The 23724-nt window shown below is 48.6% G+C and overlaps 1 protein-coding gene across 3 annotated transcripts in view; it reads left to right on the forward strand.

The window, feature by feature from the left end:
- LOC144168807 (uncharacterized) overlaps nt 1-23724 on the forward strand; it is a 42385-nt gene that overhangs the window by 16161 nt on the left and 2500 nt on the right. The window lies entirely within an intron of this gene.

The following is a 23724-nucleotide window of genomic DNA, read 5'->3' on the forward strand; positions in this document are numbered from 1 at the left end:
CGAATACGTACAGGAAAGGTGCAGCAGATGACAACACGACCCGGTGTCCTTCTAGTGACGTCACTCGTAGGTGGCGCCACGGTATATCCTCGAGGCCAATACATGCAAGATATAGTGACACAACAACTTAAAAGCAGACAAACAGGATATAAAACCGAGTACACTTTATCCGCCCGCCATTACGTCTTACCGCCGCTACCATTAGTTTTATATCCTGTTTATCTTGTTTATCTGCTTTTAAGCTGTTGTGTCACTATATCTTGCATGTGTATAAAGGTTTCCTGTGTCGATAAACTATCAGTTGGAAGTCAGCGCTGCGTATGTTTCCAACTTGTCCTTGTGTGTGTTTTTATGGCGCTGTAGCTTAAGGGGGGCGGTGGGTCTTTAGACATTTTTTTTATTTTTAGTGACAGCTAGATGAAAATGGGCATTCTTGAGCAGTTTTTTATGCTGATTTCAGATCTGTAATTAGTTTTTTGATAGCGCAGCAGTTCAGAAAATATTGAGGTTTGAAATCAAATTAGTGTCATACTCGTTACGGGGCTTTATGAAAATTTAGTCTTGCTAAACCAAAAACTAAATGCATGGCACCGTTGCTAAAGATCTACTGTAGGGGGTGATGCTATTTTTATTCATTCAGAAGCATTTTACATGTAAGAAAAAGATCATGCAATTACTATGAACATTTTTTCTAATTAGCAGCCACTGCCATGCCTAAATGTAATTTTCATGGTGGTGCACGAGTAATAAAAATAGTATCACCCCCCAGATCATTTCAATACGAATAAAATGATACCACTTTTGTCATTTTTGCTCAAATATAACACAGGAAAAACACCCGTAAGGCTGAGTACGGTGTGCAAAAACATCGAACTGAGAAAAACGCATTTGAAGTTTCAAACGAACGTAGCTTTTGCTGAAATGGATATACAGCAATACAAATGGCACTGTTTTGTAGCTCTGTGTTTTGTGAGTATGGCCATACTAAATGTGTGACTGCACACTCTCAAAATCACTGGCGACCGAACCGGCACAAGAAACTGTATTTACAATGTTGTGCGTCTGTTTCAGTACACACCAAGCAAAATAGCACTTCAACAGCATGGTAGCAAACACTTGAATAGCATAATCAAGTGGCTCTTCTATAGACAGCATACATACGCACAATGTTCCAGTCCAAAACGCAAATTTTGCCAAAAAATTGCCATCGCGCTCTACTGAAACTGCCCTACAGCAGACCAGGACTGTAGGCCGAGTACCTTGCTTGTTTGTGTCGCCTTGCAAGTCGTGTTTTTGTTGAACAGCTGTCCATGTGCTTCCTCTTGGACTTCTCCAGCCTGATGTTGTCTTTTTCGAGGCTGCGGAGCACTGAGCGACCTCCCGGGCTGTATCCTAACTTTTCCGCAATTTCAGCATTGCTCCTCGTGATACCTTGGTTGAAGCGGCTGATAGCTTCAGCCACTGCCCTTTCAACGCTGCGCAATGAGGCGTCCTGCGTTTTTGAAACCTGCTGCCAAAGCACAGAGTGCAAGCTTTCACTGGGGTTTTGCGTGATGCCGTCACTGCACCTTTCCAGAAGGGCTGTCTCGCTAAGCCGCGTAAACACGGGCTCCAGTGCCTTGGACACAAAGTCGGGCAAGCTATGGTCGTGCGGTGGCAGCTCCTCATTGTTGGCCACAGCCCTGTTGAACTTGCACCACGACTCGGGGCCTTCAGGGCAGAGTTCATGCCTTGGTGTCTGGTCAGTGGATGACATGTGCTTCAGCGTGGCCATCACAGCCTTCTGCATCCCTGGTACATCATGCTTATGACTGCGCAAGGCATAACCATAGTAGGAGGCAATCTTCTTGATTTTATCCTGAGTCAGCCTGCCCTTCCCACCAAGTGGCTCACCTTGAGCTTTTTTTTTGTCGCTGAGGGTACGCAAGGTGGCAAACATTCGTTTATGCACATGGTTTATGCAGTCTTTTTTTGCCACCTTGATGTAGCCGTAGACTGCATTTGCTGTGAGGGCGTGGTACGTTTTGCTGTCCCCATCTGAAAGCATTGTCGTATATCAAAGCTTGTGCTTCTCGAGTGACCGCTGGAATAATAGAAGGGCTGCTTCCACTTCCATTTGACCAGCCTTACAGTCAATATTTCTTTGGCACGCAGGTGCATGCTCAACGAGCCAGGCAGCGTGTCCTTCATCGTTTTCTTTAGGACCCGTGGTGCACCCCAGGCAAAAGTTTGACAGGACAACATGGTCTATTACTAAACCTGTATACATTTCGATGATGCAACCGACACATATGTGTGAAGTGTGCCCGCGGGTCAACCAGGTGCCATCATAGATCACGTCGATGTTCCCGGGTGCGTTGCCCAACTCCGCATACAAGTCCTTGATGCAAGCAACACGCACCTTCGCATTCGGTGGCAGTGGCACTGCAGGCTTTCTGCATTGTTTTCATGTGGCCTTGGTAGGTTTTATGGTGAAGGCCTCGATGAGAAACATTCATCACAGCAAAAAACTCCAACAGAGCTGTTGCCCCCTTACCGATGCTGTTGATCGCCTTCATGGCCCGAAAGTTGACTTCAAAAGGCCTTATCTTGGCCCCAGTGTCACCGGCTGCTACTCTTGGGGATGAAAAACGTTCCTCGCGGAAGTTGCAGTCACTGCACGAGAGCACAAGCTTGGAACACAGGCCATAGTCTTTTTTTCCCCTCGAAAAGTCGTGCTTTTCGCGCCGCACTCGGGGCACACGACAAGCTCAAACAACGAGTTTATCACAGCCATGTCGATGATTGAGAATTCCGTGTCGTTTTCTTTGCCGTCGTCCTCCAGTTCAACGTCCAGTAGCTTGACCTTCCGTTCCGTCGTGCACTGTGATGCCAACGTCTCCTTCAAGTCCGCCGCATTTCTAGCGCGGTCGGCTGTCTCCTCCGCACTGAAGAAAATCGTGTCGACGCGGTCTTGAATATTGCTTGAAGTGCCTGGTGACCCGATGATGCGATTATTCGAGAAGGTGCTGCAGCTAGGGCCAGGCGAAAGCACCACCGCTGGCACCGCTTCGGCTACATCAGGTAGTCGCGGCAGTGCGCCGTCGTCGGAATGGCCTGCCTCGGTCGCTTCAGGAGATCTTTGCAGCACGATATCATCTTCTTTTCTTCGTTGTGCATTCCATGCACGCCTTCGTTTCTTTCCGTACGCTTGACGCGTCTTCTTTTTCAGCCGAGGGTCTCCGCTCACACCGGCCATAGCGGCAGAGCGAAAAGCAGAACACCATGCGCGCGCAACAACAGCTGCTGCGGCGACCGGCGAAGAGCAAGGAAAAAGAAAAAAAAATGAAAATGGCGGCTGGCCTTGGCCGCGCCAGCCAATGGGAAGCGCGAGACGGGGGGCTCGACTTGCGAGCGCGCGCTCTAGCCAATCGGCGGTCCGGAAGGGACCTTCAGAAAAGGGGCGAGAGCTGTCGTTCTCTCGAGGCGACGCCATATTGAGGGGCCGCAAAATGAGCACAAAGAAATCAGCTTCAAAACAAGGCCAAGATGGCGGCGATCGGCCGGCTGCTTCGCCGTCGGTCCGCGCGGGAAGTTTGACCAAATATTCCGTGTTGCGGAGCATTTCGCGACTCCCATGGTGTTTTGAAATGCGATTTTTTCATATTTACCGATTGAATTCAGCGTTGAAATTTTGATGACAGGTAGTTATGGGTGCAAACATTCGAAAAATACGTTTTTCTCAAAAACGACTTTTTGGCCATTTTTGACCATTCTAAGACCCGCGTCCCCCCTTAAGCTTGTTGGACCAACTAGCCCAGGCATCAACCTTACTACGTCCGATTCTTGGTGGTGCCGGTAACTTCTTTTAATTGTTCGTGGGAGTCGTTGGTCGCGACCAAACCCTGGGTGGGGGGGGGGGGGGTACAAATAAAAAGCTTCGCTTTAAAAAAATGTTTTGTTCCCAAGAAGCCTCTAAGAACATGCTGCAATGTTAACATTTCACGAGAAACCCATTTAAATTCAAGAAGTCTAAAAGTAATGACTGTTTACAGCCGCGGCAATGAAACGTCGAGACCTGCATGTTTGTGCTGCCTTTCAATATTCGTTTCGCCATAGGTACATGAGAAAGCGCCACTAGTTCTGTGAGTAGCTTCTGCAAATGCAAGCTAGGTGGATAAAAACGGCTTTTCTTTTGCCAGCACTCTGTTTCCTGCCTCAATTTGGCATCCACAAGCATGGACTGGGCACAAAAAGAGGGTGTAAGGCCATATATGGATGAGCCTAATGTTATGTATGGCTGTATTTAGATATGTGTTACCTGTATTGAGGGGCGTTGGCTCAACTGTTTGTCAACGCTGGAATATGCTCTTCGTGTCCTCCTGGTGTGTGGGACGTCTCTGATGCGGTAGCGGTCATTGGGAATCTTCTCAGCTATGAGCTACGGTCCCTTGTATTTGACTTTAAGTTTTCGGGATTCTCCGCTCGCTGTGGGTTCTCACTTGACTAGAACGATGTCTCCCGGTGTAAACTCAGGCGCTTCAGCCCGCTTGTTGTAACGTGTTTGCTGCTTTATTGGGCATTACGGATGTTTTCCGTTGCTACTGCCCTCTTTTCCTCCAACTCTTTGTCGAAACTTTCCGTTAGGTCGTCTTCCACGCAGTCACCTGTAATGCTCCATGATCTGAATTTGAGCAGAATTCCAAACGGCGTAGTCTTAGTGGCTTGGTGCACGGTGTTACTAATACCCCACTGCACGTGAGGCAATGTCGAGTCCCAATCTCGACCGTCTTCTCTTTTCGTCATGCTTGCCACCGCCGGAGTTACCATGCGGTTGTGCCGTTCCACTTGACCATTTGCTCGTGGCATGGCAGTTGCAGTCTTGACGTGCATGATTCGAAGTCTTTCACACACTGCCCTGGCCTTATCACTAGTGAATGCAGCCCCTTTGCCGGTGATTACCACATTTGGTGGCCCGAAAACGCTAGCAATGTCCTGAAGAAACTGCGCCACTGTTCTAGCCGAGGTGTTACGAACAGCTCACAACGTGACAAACTTCGTGCCAAGTCATCTACTTGCCAAATCCACTTGTCAACAGTCGAGCAGCCTCATGAAATGGTATCGAATGATGGCACTATACCTCAGGTCTCTGCCGCAGGTGTAACGGGTGTGGCAGGCATCGGCTGCGTTTGAAGGCACCTGCCGTTATACCGTTTATCGCTTCCCTCACGGCTGCTATGTCTATCGCCGGCTGCGGTGTCGTGGAGTCACTCGGGACTTCGTTTTCGGATCTGTTGTTGCTGTGCGTCCCCTCGTCACCACTAGCCTGATTCGCGCCATCTTCATTCGTTGTCGCTGAAGACGGTGCGTTTCGTGTCACAGGCCCCATCGTAACTGGAGGGGCGGCTTCTCGCGTTCAGACGTTGTGATTATATCCCGTGTCTGAACTGTTATCTATATTGAGAGGTGTTGGCTCATCTGAACAAACTCGTTTTTAACTCATTTCCTTTACAAAGTGGTTAGCATGGCCCTTCGGGAAGCGCTCTTCTTCCTCTCTGACGCGGCGGTGTGCGGGCGTGGCTTCCATTTGCCTGCTCGCATTACAAGATTGCACCGGGGGCAGATCGGTGGCATCATCCAGCGGTAGCCAAGAAAGCGCTGCATACATATTTCTTATGATGATGTGGACAGCATGTGTAATGGTGTCGCTTTAGAGCAAAAATAATTGCTGGGGAGTAAATATACGCCTGGCAGCCGGCCTACCCGCGCGAACGGAAGTTGGCCGGCAGTCTCTCCTCATTGGCTTGCTGCGGTCACGTGATTAGTGCCGGCATGCTGCATGAGAGTGCACATTGCTGGCAGTCATATGGACAGTTTTCTTTCGCAAGCTGCTGTTGAGCGAAGAATGCAGCCCTTTGCACCATGAGCTTCACCATGAGCTTCGTTTAGCTAGCGCATATTCTGGCTTCACTGAAAACTTGCTGTCCGGTTGTGGTCTCCATGTGTTCCTTAAATGAGTACAAGAAACTCACAATGAAGGACCATCTAACAGTATAGGTGCTGTTTAGAACTTACTCAGCTTTTTGCTTTGATCTCATGCATGCACTACTATCACTGCACTTGGGCCTCCCGAGCAGAAATAACCATTTTGACATCCCCATTATCATGTTACTATTTCGAAACGCAGTTTATCATTAGGGAACGTGTGATGCGAGGCATTCATTGCGCAGCATAACACGAGGCATCAGTGTTCTCGAGCAAAAATGTCCAAATGTGATATACCAAGTTTAAGCGGGCACAAAACATACCTCCAATACTTTTCACTGGCACGGTGCAGGCCCATTAAAGTGAAATTATGCTGCATGCCACTCACTTGCTGCTGTCTTCTTCTCAGGTAAACCACAAAAGCTATTCTGGAAATAAGTACGAAAAAGATGACAGAAAAGAACACGCAGGCTGGCACGCTACTAGCAATTGGTATTTTATTATAAAAAAAAGCTTAAATGTATAGTGTGAAAAAAAGAAAGCCAAATCATCGGTCTTATTCATGTATACAAACAAACAAAAACACTCAGAAAAAAACAACAGGGGGCCCAGGTTGCTTCCTTGAGGCACTGCAGAAGTTGACAGAAGCTCACCAGAGAAACAACGTGAGTCTCATACATTTGTTCGGTTAGACAAATAACTTTCAAAAAGCAGCCAGTACGTCTTACATATTCCATAGTGATCCAGTTTATGCAACAGCAAGGAGTGTGACACCATGTTACATGCCTTTGGCAAATCGAAGTAGATTACATTAATTTGGTGTCTTGAATGTACGGCCAGGACCGCTTTGCCAAGAAAAGCACACCAATTTGTCACAGGTGAACGATTAGGAATAAAGCCATGCTGTTGTGTGCACAGTTTCTGGGAGAACTAAGTGTAAAGGCGGTTGTACGTAATAAGGTCCAGAACTTTGGACAAATGGCAAATCAGTGATACAGGGTGATCATTGACCACAAGAGAAGGGTCGCCAGACTTAACCTTTCGCAATCCAGACCTTTTGCGCACTTCCTGGCCGTTCTGGTTTGAAAAGTGAGTAAAAGGTCTGGACTCAAATGGCTGGACCTTTTCCCCACTTGTGAGAAAAACCGTGGAATTTAACCTCGGAACACCCAAGTCGTGTGACCCAAACTGCGGACCGCTACTGCCGCGTCAGGCATGGCCCAACAATGGACCGCAAAGGGGTTAAATAATTGTGCAACAATTGACTGTTTCCATAGGGTAGGAAATACCCCAGATTCTATACAGAGCTTAAAGATGTGTTGTCTCAGTATGGGTGTAAGTATTGGTTCACAGCCCTTCACAGTGAAACTAGGGGTGCCGTCGTGGCCATGTGATTTGTTGGCTTTCATTTTCCTGAGGGCTTCGCGGATCTCCATATCTGTAACTAGCTTCTATTGATCTGTAACTAGCTGTCGACGATCTGTTTGTTTTTTTTTTTTCGCTTTGCGGAGCCAACAGGGAGACGTAACTCCGCAAATTTTGAGGAGGTCCCACACTCTAGACTTGTCCATCGCGATACTGCGCCCCGGATAGTTTACCCTCGCCTACTCGCTACTACAAAGTAGATACCAGTGACAAAAGTCATAACCCAGAACGCACGGCGCTGCGCTAGCATGGTCTGGCAATACGAGGGGCACTTACCCCACCAAGGTGCTGGCGCTAGCCGATCCCACCTAGCTGCCAGCTTATCTTCTGTAAGGGCTGATCATTTTGTATGCCGTTGGGCAGCCTGAAACTACAGTGTACTAGAATTGGGAAGTGTGTCGTGCGCGGGCGCAAAACGGGTCGCCTCAGCGATGATACCCTTCTCTCCCAACCAGCTCTCAACAGCATCCCTCTTACATGCAGTGCCATCTCACGGCGCGCGGAGCAGTCACCGCTGAGACTGCCCGCTTCGCTAGTCTGCGGCGGCGGGGAAATTTCGTCTGCTTCGCAACGGCGCACGCCGTTGGGAAGCTGCAAGTTCTTTTTACTCTTGCCTTAAGACTTCCTCGGAAGAAAGAAAAAAGATGTCACGCTTGCGTGCAGTAAGCATGCTGTTCACAGATAGTCGGCATTTCCCCCATTGTTATGGTGCTTTTATAATGTCGCTGGGAGAATCGGATATAATGCTGGGCGCTTTTGTTGCGGTCAGCCTCGGGGAATCTGAACTTCACCCTTAGTCGTTTTCAGGAACTTCACCTCAATGAACATCCCCCGGTGGATTTTGTATTATCTTAGCCCCTAGATTGTGTTACCTTCATTGAGGACATAGCAGCATGCGTATTCTAGCCAGTGGGGTCAGATCCGTTGTAGCGCAATCCGGCGACGCCCGAAGTAGCAAAAACCTATCAAGCACAAGGCGACTGCATCCGCTCTACTTCTGATATTCGCAGACAGCTTAGCTAATGGACGCATATTTTCGGACACTTCAAAGAATTATCCGAGGTGGCTCCTATCTTCCGATTAAAAGCGCAGTTACAATGGGGCGAAGGTCTAACAAGATTAGCGATACGATCGTGGAGGCACAGAGTAATAAACTGCTGGTATCTTTTGCGGACGATCGTGGACGATCGCGTGCGGACGATCGCGTGCGATTTCAACAACTTTACCATTAATAGTTGGTTTGAAAGTCCGCTTAATGAAGTGGGCCTCAAAGTGCAGATCGCAAACCGCACTTGCGTCGTTGAGGTCTCTGTCGGCTCTTTTAATAAGCCGGGACCAAGCTTCGCGTTTATCGACGTCAGCCGGAACGCGAAACAGCGACCGCGCTTCTTTGCACGACCGATAGCCGCTGTTGCAGTTGGGCACAAAACACGTGCGGTCACGCTTGTCCCGCCGTCGTTCCGCCATCCCACTGGCACTGGTTCACGTCGCCGCTGCACCAGTTCACGACGAGCACATTCTTCGCCGTAGGTTCAAAAAATGGGTAGAAATTTCATCCACTACGCACCTACAACAAAACATGCGAGCGCCACTGCAACGTATCGTTAGGCCGGCCACCAGAGCTGCTGCAGCCGCAGTAGCATCCCTCTTGCTGGTGGCACCCCCACCGGCCCGCCGCGATTTTCATCGCGGCAGTGACCCCTCCGCTCCCATTGTTCGGCCCCGCGGACGACACACTTCCCGATTCTAGTACACTGTACTGAAACCCTGTAGAGGTGATGCAGGTGAGCCTTATGCTCAAGACATTGTCGCAGCTCTTTAGACAACCAAATTGGACGCACAGCTGGACGGGAAGTGCACTGCAGAATAAACCTGGCCGTTATGTCGTGCAGTGCGGGAGTCAATTTGGCTGTGGCCAAGTCTGCACAGGGGTCGCTGAGCATGTCTGAGCCCAGTTGTGGTCCCTTTGAAACACGTAATGCAGGCACATAGAAATAATTATAATTTTGTAGTTTTGAAAGCTTGCTCATTGTCATTGCTATTTCACCTTGTAGACCTGCACAGCTCAAGCATATGCCATTAATAGCTAATCTCATTTGTGCTAAATGGCATTACCTTTGCATGTGGCAGGGGTATTAGACACAGCATGAAAGGTAGTTGTACCCTACAGTGAAGCTAAAATAAGATAGCAGGTCTGATGTATTCCTCATTGTAGCTCTGGGTCCGTGAGCCATGTTAATGAGAAATCTGCCCCAGCTGGTTTTCTGAGCTGCTCCCATGCAACTAGGTAATCTAAAAATCTTGTAGGAACCTTGCATTTGCACTATCAGGCTCCAGAGCCTTTTGGCTCATCTTTAAGGTCATTATGCGGATGAGCCGGTTCATTTGTTTGATGAATCCCTTTGTTGGGTGCACATTTGTCTTCATGGAATCTTTACGTTTCCTGTGTGCTCATAGAGACCTTTGATCACCTGATCACCCCAAAGTTGTAGCGCAAGGTATACTTAATGCTTTGCTTCGCAAGTTACTTGTAGAGCTTTAGGCTCTGCATTCTAATCGTCAAACATTCGGCAATACACTCATCATAAGTCAGGCCTTTAGGAGACAGCCGTCTTGCATCCCGGAAACAAGTTCTCACAGCTGGGGGCTGCTACTGTGGGAGTGACTGTATTTTTTGCCTCAAGAGCTTTTTTGCCCATGCATTGTTTTGCTTCTTCATTTGAGTCACCTGCTGCTGAGCGTTGGCCAGGCTTGTTGTCATTCTCCTTCTCATCGTCGGGAAGTATTACTATGCAAAGTACCTGCTTTTGTATGAAGTGTGCTTACTTGCAACAGGTACAGAGGCAAGGCAGAGCAAGTTTCGTGATCAAAGCTTCTGTCGCCAGGCAGGCTGTGAGCATGAGATTTTTTTTTTTCTTCAACGTAAGTGAACTGTGTCAAGTACACAACTATGCTTATGCAAATGTTCTCCAAAAGTTGCTATTCTTTCGATGAATAGCTTAGAGAAGTCACTGGCTTCAGTCTCACAACAGGCATAAGTTAAACTGTCATTTGATGCAGCGGCTGTCCAGGTCACTGGAATTACAACTAGAATTAGACTTAGAATTAGGGTTGTCAAAGCGGAGATGGACGCTGTGTAGGCGCTGGCCACAGGTTCCCGACCAAATACTCGGGACACCAGTGCACAGCTTGATGGCGCAACGAGGAAGCCAGAGCCGGTGCGATGTTTGACCTCTCATGCCAACTTGGTTGGCATAGTCAGTGGCCTGGCCTGGTCAGATGCCTAAAATGAAGAACATCCCAGTTTGAAAAGGTGTCATCAACATCAATTTATACCTGGTTTTATAATTAAATATGTAATTTACTTTAATAAGAGAAAATAAATTCACAGCGCTACATCCACCTCCACATGATTTTGTTCCAGGAATGCAAGGCCACGTTTCAGTCCTTCCAGCTCCATGTGACAGCTGCCACCAGCTGCATTTGACTAAGGAGTCCAGTACGGAAACTTTTTAGTCTGTTGCTCAAGAATATAAATTATACAAAAGGCAATAACGGTTACTCAGGTTTGAGCAGCTGATTTCTGTTCGGCACACTTGGACTACTTCAAATGGAAGAAGTTTGTTCTCCAAATCAGGGAGCGAGTACATGCTGTACTTCGCACAATAACTCGGTGAGTCAGCTCGCCCATCACCGGCTAGTGTCACAGGCTGTCCCTGCGCTTCCTTGAGCAAATGACTCTGCTCATCCTTCCAAACCTGAAAGGGAGAAAATCGATAGCACATCTCGAGTAACCATTCATACCTTCGAGCTTGCGGACATGTCTGGTTGACTGCTGGCCACAGATGATCACGCTGGATATTGGAAGAAGGTCCGTGCGGTGACAACTTGCACCCCAATGGAGGCCAGCGTTCCAAGTGCAGCAGTTGGGTTGCGGTCTGAAAGAATAATAGCTGCGCAAAGCTGCAGATTGAGGACAGGCAGCTACCAGAGGACGTCCTGATTTGTCCAAAACAAATAATGCCCTGCAGCACACCGTCCATACCCTTTCACATGTGTGCCCATGCAGGAAGTGGTGAACTTGCACATGTGACAGGCACTGCTGGCAAACTTGTCAGAGCTATGCCAGGAACTTCTCCTGGACCAAAAAAACTCTGCCCTTATCTTGAGTGCTCGGTCCACAAGACCTGCGTGAACTGCGAAATGCCCCCAGGTGGTCAAAAAAATTAATCGGGAGCCCTTCGCTTTGGCACTCTTCATAGCGCACTCTTCAGCATGTTAAGCCCCACAATCCAGCAATCATCCAAGGACTATGGTAACTCTCCGAAGGAGCAATATCCATGCGTTTCCCACCAAATCGAGGCTATACAGTTGCTATACAAACTTGTCATTTACACCTACAGTAAAAGAAATGATGACCAGGAAAGGAGAAATAACATACTGTCCACTTGGTTCATCCAGAGGGCTGTAATCAGTGTCATAGAGGTTAGGAACCGGCACCTCATCGAAATCATGCATGCATTCCTCATCTTCGTTTATGTCATCTGGCACCATATCCACTTGAGTTGCCACGCTGTTAGTGCGGCTGCAGCCAATGCGAATACCTGTAAGCAAATGCACTAGGTATTACTGAAAAAAGCTTTTTTCCCCCTGAAGGAATGAAGGAGAGAGAGAGAGAGATAAGGCTGTTTACTGAAAAAACTTTTCCCCCGCAGAATAAGAAAACAAGACAAGACTGCGCCCGCTCTCTCCGAGAAACTTCACCTACTCGGAAAAATAAAAGAAATTAGCCAAACAAAAAGAAAAGAGGACACTCCAAAATCATGGGCGCCCGGGGGGGGGGGGGGGGGGGACCAAACACGCTTCTTAGCCGATTGCCAGAAAACAGATTTAATACATGATTTACCCCGAAGGGGAGCAGCGAAGTGCTCTAAGGACTCTAATGATGGCAATGCCATTTAAACAGGAAAGAGAGAAAAAGAAATTAGGAAACGAGCAACATAAAAAAAACGCGGGAGAAAAAAAAATATTAATAATGATCACACACATTCTCATTGAAAACCAGAGGTGAAAATAAAGCCCAGGCATCGTTTGAGGAGAAGAAGACAGTGAGAGAGAATAAGAGAGTGAAAAATGAAGCAACCAGAGGCCAATATTAAACGCAGGCATGGTTGAAAATGACCTAAATAATGACTAACATATTGAAAATGACCAGCTATGGGTGAAAATAAAAGTAAAAAAAAATAGGAAAAAGTAAAATCATGTTAAATAGAACCTAACGGCCAGCGGTCAAAATAAAACTCAGGCATGGTCGAGAGAGGACAATTAAAACTCGTTATAACGAAATTGAAGGGGCGCCGCGATTTGCTCGTTATAGCCAATATTTCGTTATAGCCGTAGCCGACATTTACTGCAAATATTATGCATTGTAGTTACCTAAAACCATCCTAAAACAAAAAGCGGGCGAAATAGCATCTTGCCGCACGGCGGTAGTCAGTAAAATAAACACATTCCGGAGGTAAAAAGGAAAAGTCACGAACCTACTTTATTGCAGTTCAAAACTCGTATTTCAAACAGACTTGGCTACGAAGAAGTCCGTAATTGGACGTTGATGTACCTTCCTGATGCGAGTGATGGCTCGCTCAGCTGCGGCCGCTATGTTCACGCCATCTTCGCCGCCCTCGTGCGCGTCGAAGTAGCTACGCAGCACGTCCACCGCATCTAGTGCCTCTGACGCCGTCCTTAGCGCTTCCTTTCACGCCACGTGCAACAGCGCTGACGATGGACTCTCGGTTGCTCCCGATGGTGGACAGCGTACTCATCCACACGTCAAAGTCTCTTGCCACCTTACCACGGAGTGCACCTTACCTTCCTTCGCGCCCGATGCGACGGCTGTTATCATAGCCGTCTTCTGTTCAAGCGTGATAGTCTTTCGCTTTCGCTTCCCGCCTGTCGCACTCGCGTTGTTGTAATCATGCGGGCAGTACGACGATAAAGACTGCCAAAACCCACGCACCCACAACTACGCAGCGACGTCGGCGATACGAACAGGGGAGGAGGGGGGACAGGAAGGAGACGCAACCGCGCGCGCCGTGTGCATTGGGGCTCTTCTCGTACTCACCGCGGATAGTCCGCGGGTAGTCCGAGGATTCCCCGAAGCCATAGGGATACATGGGAAAATCGAACGTCGGACTGCTTCTCGGGGAGCCCGCGGTGAGTCCGAGACTGTAAATCGAAGGGCCCCATTGTCTGCAAGCCGTGCGCAGCGAGAGGAGGGTGGGAAAGGCTTCGCGGGCGCAGCGTCCGCACGGCACGCCATCCAGCCAATCCAGCTTCGCGCGCGTGGCGGGAGTTTTGAACTGCTAATACAGTTGCCGCGTCGCGCACTGTCTCAAATCCGCGTTGCGCACTGTTGTAAAATTAGCTCAAAATTTGATTTCTCGACGAAATTTGTTCGTTGTATCCCGTAACGGGCAAATTTTACCTCGTTAAAACGAGGTTTTAAATACATTGGCTTCTATGGGGACTTTCAAGGGGAATTACGATTTGCTCGTTATATCCATTATTTCGTTATAGCCCGTCTCGTTATAACGAGGTTTAACTTATATAAAGGACAAAAATAACAGAGAAATATCCAGAGGCCAAAAAAAAAACCCTAGGCGTGGAAGGTCAGGAAGGTAAAACTGTCGAATTCTAAAAACAAAAAAAAACTGCCTAAACACATAAAAACCTAAAACGTCCGCTGAGTAAAAGATGAGGAGAGTGAAAGAACCATTTACGTACGCAATCATACACACATATATTCAATGAGGAAAAAAAAAGAAGGAATGGGTGATGAAAAAGGCAGTGCACTCATATTTTCATGGCGTTACAATTTTAGAGAAGCGATTAAATGAGGCTGCCGACAAGAGCACGTGCGGCTAGCCAAGCAACGTCCGAATCTCAGAGCCCGATCTCCTTTGCCGCCCGCCTTGTGCTGGGACAGACGAGGCAGCGGGCGCCGAAAGCAAGGCCAAGCACTTTAGTTGGCTTGGACATGACATGTAAAATCGGGTTGTACTTCCGGCGCTTTTCTTGATTTGCGTGCTCCGCTGCCTCGACGCTATTGTCCCATGGAATCGCCACATCCACCAGGTACGTCTTGGATGGAAGATCCAGGACCATGTCAGGCCTGTGCCTGACTCCCTCCCTATCTGTGATGACTTTTTCCAGGGTGATTGTGGCTTCCGGATGGATGATTTTGAGTTTTACGATGATGGCTTGCTCGATGAAATTGTGACGAACAATCCTGGGGCTGTGTAAGGATGTGCATTTCTGAAGAATGTGAAAGGTTGTCTCGTCGTGGTTACTGCAACGTCGTCAGAGCCTTGCCTTAGGATCCCGGGCTCCCCGATTGGAGAGGTAGCGGGTGGGGAACAGGTTGGCCCGCAGTCGGAGGGACTTAATTCTGTCACCGTCCCCCATGAAGTAGGTCTGAGGCCGGAGCCACCTGTTTTCCAGGGTATCCCCAAGAATGGCAAACAGCCCTAGATTGTCGTAAGTGCGCATCCATTTGCCCCAGGATTGCACTTGTGATTCCTGAAGGGCTTTTGAAAGCTCTCTACTCTCCGTGATGGAAGCGGCCACTCTTAAAAATTCTTCCCTCCGCCCAATCACGTCTGCCAGGGGCCTATCGAGAACGGCATCCACAGCTGGGCAGCCTAGGCGACGGAGGCGTGCCAGGCTCTTGAACTGAACTTCCTGCACCACGTGGCCCAGCTGTAGAATACCTAGGCCCCCATTCTTGTTAGGCAGATGCATGAGTATGTCAGGGTATGAAACGGGGAGATGAAGAATGTTTTTTACTTCGATTCTAATGGCCTTATCTAGTTTAGGAGCGACCTGGTTAACCCATTATGGGTTACTGGGTTAACCCATTATGACCCATGGAAAAACTACTTGGCCAGTGTTGAGAAAACATTACATTTTTAGGACCACTCAAGAAAACTCTCAACAAAATTCACAAAGAGCTATTTCCTCAGAAGTTATGACGCCGTACTAGATCTAGTACAACGGGTGGTTGCAGAGTGATTTCCACCGCCGTTGCTCCGACGACCCTACTTGCCATCATGAATTTTTTTTAAGCATCCTCACTCCCCAGGTACAAACTGCATTGGCACTTTCACGTCCCCACATGGCTTGCATATGGCACACTTTGCATCTGAGCTGCTTTCCCAGATTCCTGGGGTAGAATGCCCTCTGGGGTCGAAAATGTCAGTTGGGGCGCTCACAGGTCTTCGGTTCTGGTTCTGAACACCCAGGCGCAGGAGATGGCGAGTGCAGTAAAAGTTGAAGGGTCTAGTCAGTCTATTTTCGGAAGACATTTGGTGAATCCTCTATGCATTCACTGTGGAAATATTTAGGGTGTGGGTGAACAATACCTACCACGACTTCAAGTGAATGCCAATTCTGTAGTTGCTGGCGGTCTGATCAAGAAGGTCCATGCCCCCCCATTCCATTATTGTACGTGCCAGTAATGCTTGGCTGAGCTGCTTTTACCTTTTTTTTTCGAAGAAGGCCACCGGCTCACTGCCCCAATGGACTCAGCTAAGTCATAATTCGTCGCCGTTGTCATGATGCTTCTGTTGCACCACTTCTACCAAATTCTCCTACTGTCCTTGCCAGATGTATTCATAAGGCTTTAGGACAAATGCTTACTGCTGACAAGTAACATTAAGCATGTAGCATGTACCAAACGGAGATAAATTACGGTGGACTGAACCATACCTTGCTCGACTGGCACGATAGTTGTATATCATGTTGTACAGGTCGTCGGCCCGGCTTCCTGGCAGCGTTCGCGTATAGTCTGGACACGGCTGGAAGTCAGCATCTCCAACGAACATGTGTGGGCAAACGAGCTGGGAACTAAGGAGCTGTACCACAGTGGGCAAATTCAGTTTGCCGTGTTGCAACAGCTTTCCAGTGGGGAGTCCTTGAACACTCCGAACACCAGCAGCCCGAACACCGGCAACATTTGTCATATCGATACATTGGGAAGTAGTGCACGGACGAGACCAGCTACATGGAGTCCATTCACACTGCAGACCGCCTAGTAGGGATTTGGGCTGAATAGCTTTGCCTTGACATCTTTCATTAAGTGTGTGCACCCTCAGGGCTCTCGCTTTGACATTTTATGCATACAATGGACTTGGCCAATGAGAGTTAAGTGGCCTACCTGGCTGAATGTTTCAATTCAATTCTCATTAGCAATCCATTGGATTTGCAAGTAAAATGGTGCTGGTCTGGGAGTTTTTTTGAAAGAAGTACTTTCTGAGTCAAGGTGTCTGCACGCAAACAGGCTTCTCATGTTCACACTGAGTCTTTTAAAAGCTGTGTAAGACCCATTGAGCCATCTGCAGTCTGCTTTTTGAGGTTTTCTGTGTTGAGCTGGCCCTGTAAAGGACTGCCGACAATAAAAACACATTTTGAAAGTCCAGAGTCCCGCCAGTGGTCACATACCGCGAGGCTTCTACACAGCGTCCCAGTGCATGAAGGTGATGGAAATGGGCACCTACGGTGTGTAGTGCCGCATGGTGGTGGGGCCGTCTGTCAGGAAGACAAGAAGGAACCAGCTGGAGATTTTTCTACCACTGAGATTGGCCTTTGACACTCTTGGGAGAACAATGCTCAGGTTTCTCTATCCAGGCAGGGCAAGTGTGGACCCATACCGGGTGTACCCATCCAATGTGTACGTCTCCATTCCCAAAGGGAGGTTACTGACGGGCCAGGGGAGCAAACTTATCTACGCAGCAACGAGACATGCTTTGCATGATCACACGGCCTAGGGGACGTGAAGGCTATTTATTTGTCCACACATGATGGGGTTTTGAAAACCAGCATAGACTGTGATCCTTCCTCTTTCATGGCCTCTCATGAAAGGGAACACTTGGCCTTTCCCAGACCTCCCAGATGTGGCCGGGTGCGTTCAGTAGTATGAGGATGGTCGTCCATCTTTCGAACATGTGGGGCTCCTGCACCTGTACCTGTCCCATTAGCACCACTGTGCACTGGGCGTCTTCACAGTCAAGCGCTTCGAAGTTGTTCATCAGTCTGAGTTCCAGCATTGCCAAAGCCGTTGAGGCGGAAGGCAGCAGGTGTGCCGGCTGCCTTTGCTAGTAGGTAGGGTGGCAGGTAGCCCAAGTAGAGCACATCAGGCCATCATCTGATGGCCATATCTTGTCCCTGAATGGTCTGGATCTTCTTGAGGGGGTTGCCCACTTCTTGAGCTGCGCCGACTTGAGCTCCAATGACTGGGGGCCCCAGATGCGCTGTCTGAGGCCTGTTTTGGGCTAGTTGCCCATCAGGCCCGCAATTTACCCTACTATAACTGTCTTGAGCTAGGAATTGGGTAACTTGCCTTTACCTTTCTTTTTGTCAGGCATGCCACCTTCAGTTTGCTTGTAAAACTGCTTCTGTTTCTGAATCCCATTGATCATGCAGCCAACAATGCACCCATACTGGTTCACAACAGCACAGAAGGGCGTGACAATGGCAAATATGCCGATGCCCGACCAGGGATCATTCTTGAAGATAACTACTGAGGGGGCACCTGACATTCCACGAGGCTTGAGGCTTATCCTGGATTTTCTTGCGCCAGAAGATGCCCGAATTCGTGCCCACACACGCAGATCACACGCTCAAGATTGTTGTCTTGTACTCAACATAGTGGTACAGAAGCATTTCATGTGCAAGCGGGGGCTGTTTGACCATCAAAATGCACAGTGGCACCAGGTCGGCAGCCGCATGCTGTACCACTTTCAGCGTTGTCGTGGTCAGATGCCCCACATATTCCACCTTGGTCCGGTTCCGGCTCGGATATTCCACCGCAGTCTGGAGATCAGGGGCGTTGTTTGGGGGGAGGGAGTAGGGGGGGCAGTGCGGATGGAGGCGCGTACTGTCTGTGCTTGGCGCTGTTTTTCAGCTTGATATGCCTCCCATGCCTCTCTGTTGTAGCGGATTCGGCGTACCGCGCTTTCGAGGCTGTGGCCCCGTCTCTCGATGCGGGTGGGGTCGTAGGCCGTGCGGCCTGGCCTAGGTGCGCGCGGGCGGGGGGAAGGGGGGGGGTGGGGGGGGGTTGGGGGGGGGTTGGGGGGGGGGTACAGGACTCACCCGAGCTGCTGCTGCTGCTGCTGCAGCAGGATGAATCGGAGGTGGAGGTATCCGTTAGGGCCTCACTGTCTGCATCTTCGCTGGCGCTATCCTGTTCCTCCCCCTCTGAGCGGGGGGGGGCAGGTGTTCAAAACCGTGCGCCAGCGCGACGAGGATCGCTGGGGAGATTACGCGATGTGGGCTGGGCGTGCCCACATGCAGAAAAAGCGGCATCCTGCCGAGGGGTATTAAGCCCTAAAAAGGGCTTGCTGAGAGTGGCATTAAAGGAAGAAAGAAATTAACGGGCCTAAGGCCCGGCCTATATAGAGAACAGGGGAACTGCGGAGCGGGAGAAAAGCACGTCTGTACCACACAGTGTCCACCAAACATGAAACACGACATAATTTATATCTAAGGTAAACTAGCTGCACCACCACGGGTAGCTCTGTGATACGACCCAGAAAAACTTGGGGGGCAAGGTAGCCACTCTGCCATGTGCAGTCGGCCTTGCATGTGGCAAACGCATCCTTGACCATTGTGTTTTGATGCAAACACAGCAGAACTCATCTAGCAGGCCCCCAAAGCAACACACTGCGTTGCAGCTAAGCGTGGCATGCACTCACATTTCCAAAGAAAGCGGCTGTTTCATAAATGGGTGGTGCAGCATGCAGCCACTGAGCAGTATTTTTACTATGATGCATAGCGTTGAGGAAATTCCTGTGCAAGGTAGTCCTCCAAGAAGTCTCAAACATCACACTTGGAATTGGTGTCTCGAGGCCTGGAGTAAGGCTGCTGGTACAGGCCCTGCTCACTTTCCCAAGACATCTGCCATCCAAGTGTCCTGAACATCTTCTGAGTTCATTCCACAGAAATTGTGGAGAATGCAGCCTGTTGCTACCACAGTTGGCACGAACTCGCAGTTGATGTCAGCTCGCTTTAGAGTTGCGCGCCACCGCCCCTTCAATCTACCAAAAGCATGCTCAACAACATTGCGGCCTGAGTTGTGGTAGGCATGGAAGGATTCTTCCTTTCTGGAAAGGCCACGTGGTGGTGTTGCATACCCTTTTAATAACCACGGTAGACGAGGGTAAGCAGCGTCACCCAGCAGCATCAGCTGGATCTGAAGGCCATGGATTGCCTTGTTGCCCTTTGGCAGCCGCTTGTCACTTTTCTGACACGTTGCAGCCTGAGGGCGGCGGCGTGATGCGTAGGCTCCTGGGGGCTTTGCGCAAGATACTTTGAAACATGCACATAAAACACTTGATAAAAATAAAATGGCACACTTCCTTCACTAATCGTCACGCATAGTATGGTGCAATTATGTTTAAAAGCTGTAGCCTTTTTGAGCAAAAGGTGAACTACCAACAAAAAACACGGTATCTTGTGTATGCTGCAAAGATATGCAGTAGGATTATCTTTCAAGGCTGTCACTACCGTTTGCAATTGATGTAGAGTATATAGCAGGTGTATTTTTCAGAACTTTTAATTAATTGTGGCCTGAAATGTTCGCCAGGAATATACTTTAATTTACATTGGTGAATAAAAGCACTTCGTGGAATGGTAAGCTCTTGCCATGAATGCCGGGCTGGAAGAAGCTTCTTCACCTGTACCCGAGCAGCCTCCTTGGACACACCTGGCTGGTTCCACTGCCAGGCAACCTCTCCATCACGGCTGCAGGTGTACGCTGTGAAGAGGTTCCTGGCAATGGCCGCATTTAGGTTATAGTTTCTGGCCTTGGTTGTCTCCAGGTTGAAGAGATGCGGCTCCCCATCATCCACTTGCACCCGCTGAATGTTTTGCTGCCAGAGTCCTGCAACAACATTCCCGAACTGGTCCTCTGTGTCAACGTGCGCTGGCTTATTGAGTACAGTCAGAAAGTTGTGCAAATTGCGGCCAGCTTTGATAACGAAGTCAACATTGTGCGGCTGCAAGTGGATGGTGCTCTCCACTTTGGTGCAGTGATCCCGGAGGCATTATCCACGCACTGTCTGCAGGGAGAAAATTAGGAATAGGTGACAGAACTAAATAGTTTGCCCCCAAAATAAGAACCTTTCAGCCGCAGCCTTGCTTAGTGTGTGTTGTTCCAAGTGTAGTAGTGAACAGCAATTTACAGACCAATGGAGCCTAATCTAATTTTGAGTGAGCTTTAGTGCTCTCACTGATGGTGTCTGTAAGGTGAAAACAGGTGATATGCAAGAAAAAACCGCTTCTTGTGGCTCGAATCGAACGTGGGTCCCTCGTGTTATGAAGTTGGTGTCTGTCCAGTTGCGCTTGTAGTCGAAGCGGTTTGGATTTGGAGAGGGGTGCATGAACGTGCAAATTTAGACAGAAACATCCTGCACCCCACCAAGTACAAAAGACGGATGCCTTATGGCATAGTGTACTAAACAAGCACTAGGAAAAACAACACCGGGCTCTGCTTAGCCTGTAGTTGAAGACAATGCGGTTATCCCGGAGCTGCTTTGCAGGTTAAGGCTGCATGAAATCTTCCTGGAGTTGAAAAGCTTCGCCGCCCACGAACACGGCGGGCGCAGTCACTTCGGTGGCATCCGGAAGGCATGCTGGAGGCGGAGTGTCCAGCTCCCTGTTGTGCAGGGCTTTTCCAGACTCGCTGTTTTTAAGGGGAGACGCTCCTTGAAAACACTTTTTTCTTGTTATTCAACTTAAAGCTTCAGAAATTTGACCCCTGATCTTGCGAGAGCTTGTACATTAGTAGGTACCGCAACGGGGCAGCTTCTCCTAGGAGCAATGAAGATGCCAGCCCGATAGTGCTTTCAATGCTGACGAGGAAACCAAGAAAGGCAGTCTTCCCCGAAGTCTTAAAAATGGCAATCCCTGTTGGTCCAGTGAGGCCCCTAATGTACTCCTGAGCTTCCTCCAGAAACGACAGATACCCTTGCTGCCAGGTCGAAGGGGTGCTTTAAACCTCTGAGCCACAGGGTTGCGCGAGTTCAGGCAGTCAAACAGTCGCTTGAAGCGGCGAATGAACTTCGTAGTCGCTTCCGAATCCTTGAATGGAGGCAGCTTTAAGTCTTCCCGGGAGAAGTCAATGGCATCTGCCACACTGGCGCTCGGCAATGTGGTTGCTGCAAAGTCTGCTGCCTGGAGCTGGCTTCCATTTGTCTCTTTTGAGGTTAACAACCCACTGCTGATGTAAGTGGGGCTGGGAACGCGGAAACCTGTGAGACAAATACCGGGCAGTTTTAACACGCTGTTCTACGCATTGCAAATCTTTTCTTGGTGCTCCCTGCAAGTCAGTTACAGGAAATTCAGAATCATTTAACGGCACTTATGCATGAAACGTCTTTCCAGAAGACTTTTCTGGAATGCTTGCACATTAACAGCACAGCAGGCAGGCATTCTTTTGAGAGAGGTGCAGAAAACAAGCACGCCGGCCGCAGTCAGGCGGAAGCAAGCACCGGCTTCTGGGACAAGGCCGCCGACTTCCGGTGGCTTCACGCCGGCGCGCTCTAAGCGCCATCCAGCTCTTCTAGTGGATTTCAATGGGGCGATATTGCCCAAAGCTGTCAGCCTAAGTAACGGATAGAAATAGCAACCAAGAATGAAAGAACATGTTTTGCCCTGCGGCATATATTTGACATCAAGAAAGGCCTTCGTTTCGCCTTCAAGGGAATCATATCAGGTAAGCTGCCATGGGCAGGCGAACGGGCTTCCCTGTCTTGGAGTTACGGCAGAATGGTGGCGACCTGATGCCTTATCATTTTCTCCGTTATGCACTATACTGCGCATGTTTCTACAAGAGCTGTGGCACAATGCCTTAAAGCGAGATTCAGCACAGGAAGTGACAAGATTGCCTTCACGACTCAAACTGGTGGAGAAAAACTCAATCACTGCTGTGTATACGGCAATCTACAACAGGGTGCTCCAGTGTTTGCAAAGGAGATAGAGACCAGACAACACGGAGTTACGACGTTCTTTTTATTTGCTCATCATTGTGGCAAAAACGGGGTTAGCAGATTAATATTGCCTTACTCTTTTGTCAAAAGACTATTTTGTCAACTGCTACGAATGGCAACCACAGCATGTCAAATAAGATAAAAAGATTGGGGGAGTGGGAAAACAGGCAAAAATGCTTCTGGAGTGGAAACAGGAATGGCTACGACACAATAGGAATATCAAGATTTAATAAACAAATACATACAATTATAATATGACACGTAATTAACAACAATGTCATTATGCAACGCACATTAACTTCATAGTTGGATAGGTCATAATAACAAACGTCTCCTGCTGAAGGCACACAGGACTACTGTCACCGCAGTTTCCTGGAAAAAGAAGAAAAAGACGTACATTGCAGTGGCCTGATATCGGGTAGGGTACAATGGAAGCTACTAAGACAAAGGCAGGACTAAAATAATGCAAAGTTCCTTTGTTACTTCTTGCAGCTGTTTGCTTTATGCATTGCATGTCACGACCAACCATAGTTTCTTTAAATTTGACCTGGAGAGAATTTTGCACGACATTACCACAACTATCTGCCAGCCAACTCTTCTCTTTTTTGCAGGTGAAAAAGGCAGATATTCCAGAGTCGAGACGGACACACGAGGCATAAAATAACTGCGCACAAATCAGCCTGCATGTACCACTGTCCTTAAACCCAAGCATCTGCAGTATCACACCGTTGCAGTGTCAAATCTAAAAAAAATAACTGGGGGTTTCACATGCTGAAGCTATAAAAAGTCGGGGTTATGACTTATGAGGTGCACCGTAATGCAAGGCTACAGATTTAGACCGCACGGGGGTCTTCGGCATGTACCGAATTTTTGACACAGGAACGTTTTCGTTTTTAACCTCGATCAGAAAAAAAGGGCAGGATCAAACCCACGTCCCTGGGATCAGCAGCACGACGCCAACCCTCGCAATTTCAACTCTGTGTACTTCACTTGTTCATCCACACTATTGGTGTTCACGATGAGGGCTGGGCGAGGATTCAAAATTTGAATCCGATTGGCTGCCTAGCAAAAATTACCAATAGACAAAACCAATAGCCTATTGGGTTATTGACACCAATAGCTATTGGTATTCAGCCTATTGGTGTATTGGTTCAGGCCTATTGGTCTAATGGTGTATTGGTTCAGGCCTATTGGTGTAATGGTGTATTGGTTCAGCTCTACAGGTCTATTGGTTTAGACCGGCAGGCATTTTGGTTTTCAATGGCATACAGAACGTTCCCGCTTTGTAACA

Source organism: Haemaphysalis longicornis, unplaced genomic scaffold, assembly GCF_048455015.1.
Source record: "Haemaphysalis longicornis isolate Haplotype H1 unplaced genomic scaffold, Haemaphysalis longicornis Haplotype H1 scaffold_2, whole genome shotgun sequence".
Taxonomy (NCBI): Eukaryota; Metazoa; Arthropoda; class Arachnida; order Ixodida; family Ixodidae; genus Haemaphysalis; species Haemaphysalis longicornis.